The sequence below is a fragment of the Stegodyphus dumicola genome, chromosome 12, assembly GCF_044657685.1.
Source record: "Stegodyphus dumicola isolate Sdum_Otavi_A_Nest chromosome 12, ASM4465768v1".
NCBI lineage: Eukaryota > Metazoa > Arthropoda > Arachnida > Araneae > Eresidae > Stegodyphus > Stegodyphus dumicola.
The window spans coordinates 123,364,081-123,377,872 of record NC_140779.1 but is presented as its reverse complement, the minus strand read 5'-3'; the positions used below and the strand labels follow the sequence as shown (position 1 = coordinate 123,377,872).

Below are 13,792 nucleotides of genomic sequence, written 5' to 3'. Positions count from 1 at the left end.
TTGCTTTCTTCGGGGGTGGTGAATTCAAATGTTTCCACTGTAAGCTTTGCCGGCGTGTTTCAGGTTCGTAGTGGTGGCACCATAATTCGTCTCCGGTCACAATTGCAGACAAGAAGTCGTCACCCTCATTGTGATACCGGATGAGATGAGTCAAAGCAGCGCCGAACCTCTCCGTCTTCTGGCGGTCGTTCAAAATCTTGGGCATCCATTGAGCACACAAAAGCCGATAACCGAGATGATCATGAATTATGGTGTGAACCGAACCGTGCCTGATGTTCACACGCTCTGCCAGTTCATCGATGCTTATCCTCCGTTCTTGTCTAATCAGCTCATCAACCTGTGCAATTGTGTCGGGGGTGATTGCAAGGTGGCTTTGGCCCGGTCTTGGATCGTCTTTGCAACTTTCACGTCCTTCTCTGAACCGTTTGCTCCAACGCTTCACAGTGGCCAATGCGACGCAATGTTCACCGTACACAGCCGTCATACGGCGATTAATTTCATGTTGGGAAACACCTTCAGCTGTCAAAAACCTGACCACACCACGCTGTTCCTCTTTTGGAGCGTCCATTATGTCACGCTACCGTCTTCAACCCAGTGTAAGAGTGCCTTAAAGAACTTTAACCTCACACTTTCGCGTCACTTTCGTAAATGAAGGCTGTCTCTGTGCTACGCGCATGCGCCGCAGATGATGGACCGAACCATTCTTGCTGAGGAGGGGTTGGCTCACTTTCATTTGACTCGCCCTTATAAATAAATGTAATTATGGGGAATAATGGTATATTGCTATGTAACTGACTAATAGAAAATATAATTAGAGGAAATATGAAATTAATTAGATAAAAATAAATATATATGAATACTATTAAATGAATAAACAGCAAATTACATAAATACAAATAAAATTAATAAGTTTAAATGAGATAAAATAAAGATAATGTTTTTCTAAGTGAAGGTATAATTTAATAAAAAAATTATCTAGTCTAACGGGGTGTCACAAATAGTATGGAATGTGATCCTAAATCCTCAAGGACAGATGGGAGAAGTCCACAATTAATCCAGTGTCCGATAATTATCCAGAAATAGTCAAACCCTCAGGGGGCTCACTTTTGTGAGTACGGGTGTGGCAATCCCGAGGTACCCTAGCCCTTCAGGGGATCATCTTGGTGAGACGGGTGTCACGATCCTGGAGCCCCAGTGATCTATCCTCTTTTCCGTCTCCTCTCCTCTTGGCTGGAACTTTTCCCCTTCCCTTCTCCCTCGTGGTTTCTCTCTACGGAGTTTGGGGCTCGTCACGAGAGACTTGAACAGACCTTGTCTAGCTCTCGAGTGGCGAGAAAACTGCCCACGTGTTTGCCGTGCGTGGAGACCCGTGTCGCACGGGGATCCATATAATAAAAATGACAACTCTGAGCAGTGGATCACTCGGCTCACGGGTCGATGAAGAACACAGCCAGCTGCGAGACTTGGTGTGAATTGCAGGACACATTGAGCACTGATTTTTCGAACGCGCATTGCGGTCTCGGGTGATACCCGGGACCTCGCCTGTCTGAGGGTCGGATGAGACTTGCCGAAGGAGCTTGCTCCTACTTGGTCGTATCGGACGTAAAACTCCGTCGACCTAAGGTCTCGTATCCCCTTGGCCGAGAAGCGCACCATTTGAGAGGACGCTCGAGGGCGGGAGAGACGATGCATAAAGATACTCAGGACGGTAGAGGAAGCCGTGACCTCAAGAAAGAAATATGAAATGAGAAGCGTATACATGAGTTATACGACAAATGGCTTTGTGGCGGAAATTGATGGTATAAGATTGGTACGAATATCAAATCTAATAAAAATGAAAATCATTATACAAGTTGGCAATGATTTGATTAATATAAAGAGAAAGGTATCGGACTGATACCCCGAATGGCGTTGGAGGGGCGCCTGAAATATTGCATTGTCTCCCATACTCTGAGCCTTTGGTGTGCGAAATGGCTGGATATAAGGGTTGAAGATACTATAAAATTCGTGTATAACACGGGCACGAAATAATATTGTCGACCTCAGATCAGACGAGACGACCCGCTGAATTTAAGCATATAAATAAGCGGAGGAAAAGAAACCAACAGGGATTCCCTTAGTAGCGGCGAGCGAACCGGGATGAGCCCAGCGCCGAATTCCGCACTCTTTGGGTGTTGGAAAATGTGGCGTATAGGAGTGAGCGTTCCGGAGGTTGACTCTGCAGCAAGTCCCCCTGACCGGGGCTGTTACCCAGAGCGGGTGCGAGGCCCATAACTGCTAGGTCTCCTTCGGATGCGATCTCCTGGGAGTCGGGTTGCTTGGGAGTGCAACCCTAATCGGGTGGTAAACTCCACCTAAGGCTAAATACTGCCGTGAGACCGATAGCAAACAAGTACCGTGAGGGAAAGTTGCAAAGAACTTTGAAGAGAGAGTTCAAGAGTACGTGAAACTGCTCAGAGGTAAACGGGTGGGCCCTCGAAATCCTGTGGCGGGAGGATTCAGTTGGGCTTCCGTGGCAGCACTGGGTGATTGACCAAAACGGATCCCAGAACTGGGCCGGGTCGGCTGTGCAGGTCACGGTTCTCGACGCATTTTCTCCCGCCTGAGGACGCCGTAGCCGGTTGGGAAGACTCGACGGACTAAAGGACGTGCGTTGGCAGGTGGCCGGTGGCGTGGCTTCGGCTGTGCCGTCGGTTGTTAGCCTGTTCGTCCGGTCTCGTCGCCCGACCGAGGTTTTTGCGGTCCGGATGGACCCTATGCAATGTCCGCCTCCTCCCTTTAGCAGGAGAGCCGGGATTAGAACGCAGCAAGCGTTCGTTGATGGTGCGGTCGCACTCTCTGAGTGAGTGGGCCAGTGCCGTCCCGACGTTGATGAGCTACGTCGTGCCCGTGGGAGTGCTGGCGGCTAGCGGCGAGTAGATCGGTCACCCACCCGACCCGTCTTGAAACACGGAACAAGGAGTCTAACATGTGCGCGAGTCAATGGGTCTTGATCAGGCCCAGAGGCGCAATGAAAGCAAAGGGCGGCGAAGGCCGTCTGAGTTGGGATCCTGGGGCTTTCGCGTGCAAGGAGCACCAACGACCCGTCGTTTCCGATTTATCTCGGTTGGGCGGAGTATGAGCGTACACGTTGGGACCCGAAAGATGGTGAACTATGCCCGGGCAGGACGAGGCCAGAGGAAACTCTGGTGGAGGTCCGTAGCGGTTCTGACGTGCAAATCGATCGTCAGATCCGGGCCTAGGGGCGAAAGAGTAATCGAACCATCTAGTAGCTGGTTCCCTCCGAAGTTTCCCTCAGGATAGCTGGCGCTCGAGATTCAGTCTCATCCGGTAAAGCGAATGATTAGAGGCCTTGGGGCCGAAACGACCTCAACCTATTCTCAAACTTTAAATGGGTGAGAAGTCTGGCTTAGATGACTGAAGCCCGGACAATTGGATGAGAGTGCCCAGTGGGCCACTTTCGGTAAGCAGAACTGGCGCTGTGGGATGAACCAAACGCTGGGTTACGGCGCCCGATGCGAGACGCTCATGAGACCCCATGAAAGGTGTTGGTTGCTCTAGACAGGTACAGGTAAAAGTGTGGGGAGCACCAGTACTTCATAGCTCGAACAGGTATTGCTCCCTTACACTAATTAATCTAGAGTGGAACCCTCCATGAAATCTAATGAGGTGTAGTTTATTAGGGGAGGGGGGTTTGGAGATTGTCAGTCGTGCATGCCAGGCTGCGCACCCATCCCAAGTCCAAAAGCAGGCCAGGGCCGCACCGACCCCAGCTCCACCATTCTCTCACCAGGCAAGACTGGGCCCGCGCACTTTGCTGTCCTTCGGGATCGGAGGGCTAATTTATTTTAGGCATAAAAGAAAAAGAGGTTACATAATATATACAACATTATTTACAGTATTTGGGAAATATATAAATTTGATTTACAGATGGGACACTGTTTTATTCTTTGAGTGTTGATGGAGTGTTTAAAAGGTGTTTGTGTAAGAGCCTTCTAAAAGTTTTTCATAGTTCATGAGTTCATCTCAGTCCATTGGCTCTTGTGTATAGTGGTGTTTTCGTGTTATTTTGGTGTTAGTGATTTGTGGTGTGTGAGCCTTGTTGAAGAGTTCAGCAGTCCATTCAGTAGTTTCAGAGTTCATTGGAGATTGGACACTTGTGGATTTGGTGTGATATTACCTGGATATTGCTGATGGTGAAGGAGACACAGAGCATAGATCCAGTCCCATGTTGTTGAGTTTGTTGTGTAGCTTGTTGAAGGCGGTGATGAGGTGAGGGAGTTTGACGATCATTCTTTTGAAGGCTGTGGTGATTGTTGAGGGACTTCGTATATGGAGTTCTTGGGTTAGTGCACATGAGAAGTGGTAGTGATCAGCGTTTCCGGTTTCTCCGCAGATGCACGTCTCTGTGTTGGAGAGGTTTCTTTTGTAGAAGTATGTGGGGTATGGTCCATGTTCTGTGAGAAAGCTGGTGAGGGATGCTGTTGTGCTTTTGGTTTCGTTGTTGCAGGTGGGGAAGATTTCGTGGGTGCGTCTACCGGTTGTTGCATTATCCCACTCTCGTTGCCAGATGTTGAGGATTTGCTGCTTGATTTTATTCTTAAGGTGTGATGTTGGAAGCTTGGCATTGACAGGGAATGTTTCTTGGTTGAGGGCAGCTTCTTTGGCAAGGTTGTCTGCGATGTCGTTTCCTTCTGTTTGGTTATGGCCTTTGATCCATTCGATGGTGATACTGTTTATTGGAGAGGAGATGGAGTCTTGGTTGATTTGGAAGGCTATTGGAGATCTATTGTTTGGGTCTTTTATTGCTAGAAGGGCTGCTTGACTATCGGTTTTGATAAGAAGGTTACTGATGTTGTTTTCAGAGGCTATTGCTATTGCATATTTTATGGCTGCCAGTTCTGCTTGGAAAACTGTGTTGTTGTTTTTTAGGAAGCCTTTCCATTTGATGTCTTCTGCAATGTTGTTTTGGATGGGGATGTAAACACCGCAGCCAACCTTGTCGTCTATTTTCGAGCCGTCTGTGAAGGCTATGGTTGAGGTATTGTTCCATTGTTGACTATTGGTGATGGGAGTGAATTTTATTCTTGTGTGCGGGGTAGCTGCATGTCTGTTATATGGTGGAGGTCTGGTTTCGTATTCTTGTGGATCATAGCTGATGTCTTCATGCGTTATAGGATCTTGGAGTTGGGAGATGGTGGAGTATAGTGCCTCATATGTTGCTTCTAGATGGAGTGGAGTTGTACCTGCCAAGATGTCCAGTGCCGAGTTTGGTGCTGTTTGGAATGCTCGTGTAATGTTCAGGGTGAATTGGCGTTGTATGGTGGTTAAAATCTTTTTTCTTTCGGTCATTGGCAGGGCCCAGATTGCTGCTCCGTAAGTTACTATTTTGGTGATGACTGTTTGGAGTAGGATCTTTGTTATGTGTGGATTGAGACCCCAGTTTGTGCCGTGCATTCTGCGGAGATTTTGGCTTATTTGGTGAGTCTTGGTCTTGATGTTCTGGAGATGTTCAATGTAGTTCAGTTTTTGGTCGATCAGAATTCCTAGGTATTTAATTGTTTTCGTGTGTTTTATTTTCTTGCCATCCATCTTGACTGAGATCTGTTTGGTTAGGTTTTGTCCTGGTTTGTGAAATGTGATGATCCTTGATTTTTCCGGTGAGATTTTGAGCTTGTATTTGGTGCAGTGGTTTTTGAAGATTGTAACTACTTCTTGGCAGTGTTTTTCCAGGATTGCGTGGATACGTCCTCCGACAACAAATGCCATGTCGTCGGCGAAGGCTGTTATTTTTGAGTGTTGGGGCCAGGTTTGGTTTATGATTTCATTGAAAGTGAGTACCCACAGGTCAGCACTCATACAGGCCGCCTGCGGGCATCCTCTTGCTTGTTTTCTTGTGATAATGGTGTTGTTGTAGAGGATGGTACTGGCTCTGTTCTGTAGAAAGTCATTGATGGTGTTGTAGATATTTTGGGGGCAGTTGATGTTTCTCTGTGCATGACGGATGGCGGGCCACCAGACCGAGTCGAAGGCGGATTGGAGATCAAGGCTGATGATTGCTGTGTGAAGGTTGTTGGCTTTATTGTGGTTAATCTGTTTGATGATGGCTGTTATGGCGTGGATGGTGGAGCGTTGTTTTCTAAATCCATATTGATTGTTACTGATGTAGTTTTGACTGTGGAGATGGTACTGTAATCTTCCAACGAGACAACGTTCCAGGATTTTCCCGATGGGCAGGGAGGAGGTTGATGGGGCGGTATGATGATGGTTCTTCTGGAGCTTTATTAGGTTTAAGAAAGAGGATGATTTGTCCTGTTTTTAGGCAGTTAGGAAAGGTGGCTTGTTGGATGCACTTGTTTACAAGGTTGAGGAAGAGGCTTGGTTGAGTTTGATGAATTAGCTTTGTTATTTTATTGCATATGCCATCGGGGCCTAGTGCTTTTTTATTGTTTAGGTGCTTGATTATCTTGGCTATTTCAATTGCAGTGATTGGTGGATCGTCTATTGTTGGTGGTGCCTGGTGGTTATTGCGAAGTTCTTGTTGGGTGGGGTCATCGTCTTCGGGGTTATCTTTTTGCATGACAGAGTCTAGGATAGCGTTGAGGGTTTCTGTGGTTGGGGAGGTGCTATTTGGTTGGTTCGTATTCACATGGAGTTGAGTTGGGGCGAAGATCTTGTTAGTGGCTATTCTGTATAGGGGACCGTAAGTATCTTGATTGTTGGAGCAGTATGTATGCCATGCTTTGAGTTTGGCTTGGATTATGCATTGCTTGTAAAATGCTTTTTGTTTTCTATATTGTTGTAGGTGGTTGTTTCGTTCTTCATCTGTTTGGGGAATTTTGATTCTTCGTCGTAGGGCTCTTGTTTTATGTTTCTGTGTTCGAAGGTCCTTTGTCCACCAGTTTATATACCCCTCAGGGGGCTCACTTCTGTGAGTACGGGTGTGGCAAATCCCGAGGTACCCTAGCCCTTCAGGGGATCATCTTCTTGATGAGACGGGTGTCACGATCCTGGAGCCCCAGTGATCTATCCTCTTTTCCGTCTCCTCTCCTCTTGGCTGGAACTTTTTCCCTTCTTTTCTCCCTCGTGGTTTCTCTCTACGGAGTTTGGGGCTCGTCACGAGAGACTGGAACAGCCCTTGTCTCTAGTCTTCGAGTGGTGAAAAAACTGCCCACGTGTTTGCCGTGCGTGGAGACCCGTGTCGCTGGAAAGGAGGGTCCTGGTAGTTGAGGGGCGAGGTACTGTCCCCAACACACTACTTTGGCCTCTGCTTCAGCTAAACGGGAGGCACCTTAGTCGTCCTCACGGGTGTCAATCGGCTGGTCACTAGTCCTTGTGTCAGTGGCTTGGGGTCAAGCTCTCGGGAGTACCTGCTTTCGGGAAAGCCGACTGTGGGATTTCAGTTTGCGTATAGGTCCGGCTAGCCTTAACACAGGAATCTGTGTTCCCTTGTTGGGCTCCATGGTGGGCGGGGCCGTCGGACCCGAATCTTTATTCTTTCACTATGGCTTCTTCTCATATCTACTTAATTAAAGATTTCGAGGTAACTCCAGTCATTCAAACTAGTTCTGAAACGTCTACAGCTAAACCAGTCACTCAACCTAGTTCTGAAACGTATACTGCTAAACCAGTCACTCAACCTAGCTCTGAACCATCTACTAATAAACCAATCATTCAACCTAGCTCTGAAACGTCTACTACTAAGCCAGTTACTCAACCTGTCACTCAACCTAGTTCTAAAAATTCTGCAAAAAAATTACGGACAGATGCAAATAAAAAAAATCATCACAATAGTCCCCGTTTCCTAGTCATCTAGTCCTTCTGGCGAAATGCATAAGATGTCTTCTTTCGTAATAAATAAATACATCCAGTCTTGTATTGGTGAGCCGAGAAACATAAAGCGTCTCCGCTCTGGAGACTTGCTTATTGATACAAACTCAGCCACCCAGTCTGCTTCTTTACTTCAGATTACTAAACTTGGGCAAGCGAATGTCACTGTAACACCCTATAAGTCACTGAACTATTGTCGCGGTGTAATCTCAGAATTCGACCTTCTGTATGTTTCTGAAGAAGAGATCGCTTCTGAGTTATCCGAACAAAATGTCTGCGGCGTAAGGCGGATCAAGATGCGTAAAGAAGGTAAGTTGATAGACACGAAACATGTGATCCTTACCTTCAACACGCCTGATCTGCCTAAGAATATTAAGGCCGGATATCTAAATATTCCTGTAAGACCTTATATTCCAAACCCTATGCGATGTTTCCAATGCCAGCGTTTCGGCCATTCTAAGACGTCTTGTTGTGGCAGCCTCACATGCGCCCGATGCTCAGAGATTGGCCACGATTCTGATAATTGTACCGCTGCGCCTTTGTGTATAAATTGCAAGCGTGACCACCCAGCATTTTCTCGCTTGTGCCCAAAATGGAAATCGGAAAAAGAAATCCAGACTACAAAAGTTACTAGGAACATCTCTTACGCCGAAGCCAGAAGACTAGTCCAGAGCACACAGCTTCGACCAAATTCATCATACGCCAGTGCTGTTAAATCATATCGTACAGTTGCCACCCAAACATCAATAGGCACACAGACCCTACCAAATAAAACCCAACCGTCTACATCCAACAAGAAAAAAGAAAATGCAACCCATATAGTACAAAAGAAAGAAACAGTTATTCAAAGTAACCCGAAAACTGCCACACAAAAAATATCAAATAAAAATAGAAGTCGCAGCAATAGCTCTCTTGATGACGTGATTTCTGAATCTGCGGATTCAGACTTTATGGTAGTGGAAGAGTGTCTGGAATTTCCCAGGCATCTACTTCCACGAAAAACAAAAGAACAGCACAGGAAAAACAAAAACCATTCATAATGGCCACCCTCGTGTCATGGAAATGTCGCGGTTTCCACCGAAATTTGCTTGACATCAAATCTATAATAAATGCGTACCATCCTGTGTGCTTAGCAATACAGGAAACAAATCTGAAACCAGAACACCATGCAAAACTTCGGAGGTTTTCTTTCTTCAGGAAAGATAACCTTGCAGGTGAGCGTGCCAGTGGAGGTGTAGGTCTCCTCACCTCACTGGATTATCCCTCAAATGTACTTTCTTTGACGACAACCCTCCAAGCTGTCGCTACTCAAATAAATTTTGATATTGTTGTTTCATTCGTGTTTCTTTGTATTTGCCTCCTAATGAGCACATTGAGCAGGAAGATTTAAATTGTCTTATAGAGCAGCTGCCTGAGGCTTTCATCATAATAGGAGATTTTAACGGCCATAGACCACTCTGGGGAAGTAAAGATACAAATTGCCGAGGAAGACAAATAGAGCAGATGATCGAAGATCATAGCCTTTGTCTCCTAAATAATGGGCAAGATACGTACTTCCATGAGCCTTCAAGGACATTCCACGCTCTCGATCTTGCCATCTGTTCACCATCTCTGTTGCCATTTTGCACTTTTAGTGTCGGAAATGACCTGTACAACAGCGATCATTATCCTATTTTTGTGTCTCTTGCACGAAGAGGAGCAAACCCCGTGTCGAGAGTCCCTCGTTTTATCCTGGACAGGGCAGACTGGGAACTCTTCTCTTCCGTTGCAGAGCTGACAGAGGAAATGGTAGAAGGTGTGCATGTCGATGACGCTGTTGAAGCTGTTACTAATACTATTATTCAGGCAGCTATGCTTTCGATTCCTAGAACATCAGGAAAACACTAAAATATTCGAAACCGTGGTGGAATCGCAACTGTCATGAAGCACTGAAAATACAGAAAAGAGCATGGGGTATTTTTCGTAGATATCCTACTCTGCGAAACCTCATAGCTTTTAAAAGAGCCAAAGCAAATGCACGGAAAGTAAGAAGGCAGAGCCAGAGGGTTTCCTGGATTTCAGATGTGTCCTCAATAACATCCTCTACGCCTAGTAAGTGGGTTTGGGAAAGAGTTCGAAAAGCATGCGGAATGTATAAAGACCACTCACTTTCCTTTCTGGAAAAAGATGGCCGAGTGATTAGCTCCATAGAAGAAATTGCAAATACAATTGGTGAGACATTTGCTGCCGTTTCTTCCAGCCGAAACTATTCACCTGCATTTCTCTATCAAGCAACGCTCTGAAATAAATCCCATCGCTTTCAACTCTTCCAACTTTGAGCCGTACAATAGAGACTTTACTATGGTTGAATTAAAGAGAGCTTTGTTGTAGACACATAGGTCTTGTCCGGGTCTGGATGGCGTGTAGTATGAGATGCTAAAGCATCTGTCCTGTAAGTCACTGAGTGCCCTTCTCACACTTTACAATAGAGTGTGGAAGGAGCGTACATTTCCCAGTGCATGGAGGAGAGCTGTTGTCATTCCTATTGCGAAGCCAGGGAAAGACCCGAGGAATCCCTCGAACTATCGGCCAATTGCCCTTACCAGCTGTGTTTGCAAACTGTTTGAAAAGATGGTAAACAGCCGCCTAGTCTACTTCTTGGAAAAGAATAATATTATATCGCCTTATCAGAGCGGTTTTCGAAAGGGGAGAACGACCGTAGACAATATGCTTCTATTAGAGACATCTATTCGAAAAGCCTTTGCCAGAAGAAGTCACCTTGTCTCAATATTCTTCGACATTGAGAAAGCTTATGATAAGGCATGGAGATACGGTATACTCCGGGATCTTCACGAGAGTGGCTTGCGCGGCAACCTACCAATTTTCATTCAAAATTTCTTGAACACTAGAACTTTTCAAGTAAGAATTGGCTCTGTTTTTTCGGATGTTTTTGAACAGGAAGAGGGTGTGCCTCAAGGCTGTGTGCTCAGTGTAACCCTGTTTAGTTTAAAAATAAATTCTGTACTAATCCCTCAGGGGGCTCACTTTTGTGAGTACGGGTGTGGCAATCCCGAGGTACCCTAGCCCTTCAGGGGATCATCTTCTTGGTGAGACGGGTGTCACGATCCTGGAGCCCCAGTGATCTGTCCTCTTTTCCGTCTCCTCTCCTCTTTGCTGGAACATTTTCCCTTCTCTTCTCCCTCGTGGTTTCTCTCTACGGAGTTTGGGGCTCGTCACGAGAGACTGGAACAGCCCTTGTCTCTAGTCTTCGAGTGGCGAGAAAACTGCCCACGTGTTTGCCGTGCGTGGAGACCCGTGTCGCTGGAAAGGAGGGTCCTGGTAGTTGAGGGGCGAGGTACTGTCCCCAACACACTACTTTGGCCTCTGCTTCAGCTAAACGGGAGGCACCTTAGTCGTCCTCACGGGTGTCAATCGGCTGGTCACTAGTCCTTGTGTCAGTGGCTTGGGGTCAAGCTCTCGGGAGTACCTGCTTTCGGGAAAGCCGACTGTGGGGCTTCAGTTTGCGTATAGGTCCGGCTAGCCCTAACACAGGAATCTGTGTTCCCTTGTTGGGCTCCGTGGTGGGCGGGGCCGTCGGACCCGAATCTTTTCTTATTTCAATATGGCTAATTCTCAAATTTTTCTCATCAAAGACTTCGAAGTCACTCCAGTCACTCAACCTAGCTCTGAACCACCTACTAATAAACCAATCATTCAACCTAGTTCTGAAAAGTCTACTACTAAACCAGTCACTCAATCTAGTTCTGAAAATTCTGCAAAAAAATTACGGACAGATGCAAATAAAAAAAATCATAACAATAGTCCCCGTTTCCTAGTCATCTCTAGTCCTTCTGGCGAAATGCATAAGATGTCTCCTTTCGTGATTAACAAATACATCCAGTCTTGTATTGGTGAGCCGAGAAATATAAAGCATCTCCGCTCCGGAGACTTCCTTATTGATACAAACTCAGCCACCCAGTCTGCTTCTTTACTTCAAATAACTAAACTTGGGCAAGCGAATGTCAATGTAACAGCACATAAGACACTGAATTATTGTCGTGGCGTTATATCGGAATTCGACCTTCTGTATGTTCCTGAAGAAGAGATCGCTTCCGAGCTATCCGACCAAAATGTCTGCGGTGCTAGGCGGATCAAGATGCGTAAGGAAGGTAAGTTGATCGATACGAAACACGTGATCCTTACCTTCAACACGCCTGATCTGCCTAAGAATATTAAGGCCGGATATTTAAATTGTCCCGTAAGACCCTATATTCCCAACCCTATGCGATGCTTCCAATGCCAGCGTTTCGGCCATTCTAAGACGTCTTGTCGTGGCAGCCTCACATGCGCCCGATGCTCACAGATTGGCCACGATTCTGAAAATTGTACCGCTGCGCCTCTTTGTATAAATTGCAAGGGTGAGCACCCAGCATTTTCACGCCTCTGTCCAAAATGGAAATTGGAAAAAGAAGTGCAGACTGCAAAGGTTACGAGGAACATCTCATATGCCGAAGCCAGAAGATTAGTCCAAAGCACACAGCTACGACCAAATACATCTTACGCCAATGCTCTTAAAAAATCTCGCTCAGTTGCTACCCAAACATCAGTTAGTATGCAGACGCCACCAAACAAAACTCAACAGACTACAAACAACAAGAAGAAAGAAAACCCAACCCATACAGTACAAAATAAAGAAATAGTAATTCAAAGCAAACCCAAAACTACCACACGAAAAGAAACAAATAAAAATAGAAGTTCCAGCAATAGCTCTCTTGATGGAATGGTTTCTGAATCTGCGGATTTAGACGGTATGGAAGTAGAAGAGGGTCTGGAAGTTCCCAAGCATCTACTTCCACGAAAAACCAAACAAGAGCACAGAAAGAACAAAAACTATTCATAATGGCCACCCTCGTATCATGGAACTGTCGTGGTTTCCACCGAAATCTGCTCGACATCAAAGCTATAATCAATGTTCATCAACCTTTATGCTTCGCAATACAGGAAACAAATCTAAAACCGGAACAACAAGCAAAACTTCGGAGGTTTTCTTTCGTCAGGAAAGACAACATTGCAGGTGAGCGTGCCAGTGGAGGTGTAGGTCTCCTCACCTCACTGGATTATCCCTCAAATGTGCTTTCTTTGACGACATCCCTCCAAGTTGTCGCTACTCAAACAAATTTTGATTTTGTTGCTACAGTCGTTTCTCTGTATTTGCCTCCAAATGAGCATATTGATCAGCAAGATTTAAATGGTCTTTTAGAGCAGCTGCCTGAGCCTTTCATCATAATAGGAGATTTTAACGGCCATAGTCCGCTCTGGGGTAGTAAGGATACTAATTGCCGAGGAAGACAAATTGAGCAGATGATCGAAGATCATAGCCTTTGTCTCCTCAATAATGGGCAAGATACTTACTTCCATGAGCCTTCAAAAACATTCCATGCTCTCGACCTTGCCATCTGTTCACCATCTCTGTTGCCTTTTTGCACTTTTAATGTGGGTAAAGATCTTTACAACAGTGATCATTATCCCATTCTTGTGTCTCTTGCACGAAGAGGAGCGAACCCCATGTCGAGATCCCCTCGATTCATACTGGACAGGGCAGACTGGGAACTCTTCTCTTCCATTGCAGAGCTCACAGATGAAATGGTAGAAGATGCGCATATCGATGACGCTGTTGAAGCTGTTACTAATACTATTATTCAGGCAGCTATGCTCTCCATTCCTAGAACATCAGGAAAACTACTAAAATATTCAAAACCATGGTGGAATCGCGACTGTCATGAAGCACTGAAAAAACAGAAAAAAGCATGGGGTATTTTTCGTAGATATCCTACTCTGCGAAACCTCATAGCCTTTAAAAGAGCCAAAGCAAATGCACGAAAAGTAAGAAGGCAGAGCCAGAGGGATTCCTGGATTTCATATGTGTCGTCAATAACATCCTCCACGCCTAGCAAGCGGGTTTGGGAAAGAGTTCGAAAAGCAT

General features: G+C 45.9%; 1 non-coding gene across 1 annotated transcript; it reads left to right on the top strand.

Annotated features, from left to right (window-relative positions):
- The first annotated feature begins 1,402 nt into the window (after window positions 1-1,402).
- On the top strand, window positions 1,403-1,556 carry LOC118180116 (5.8S ribosomal RNA). Its single transcript, XR_004756587.2, has one exon. It is a non-coding gene; the product is annotated as a 5.8S ribosomal RNA (ribosomal RNA).
- The last annotated feature ends 12,236 nt before the right edge of the window (window positions 1,557-13,792 follow it).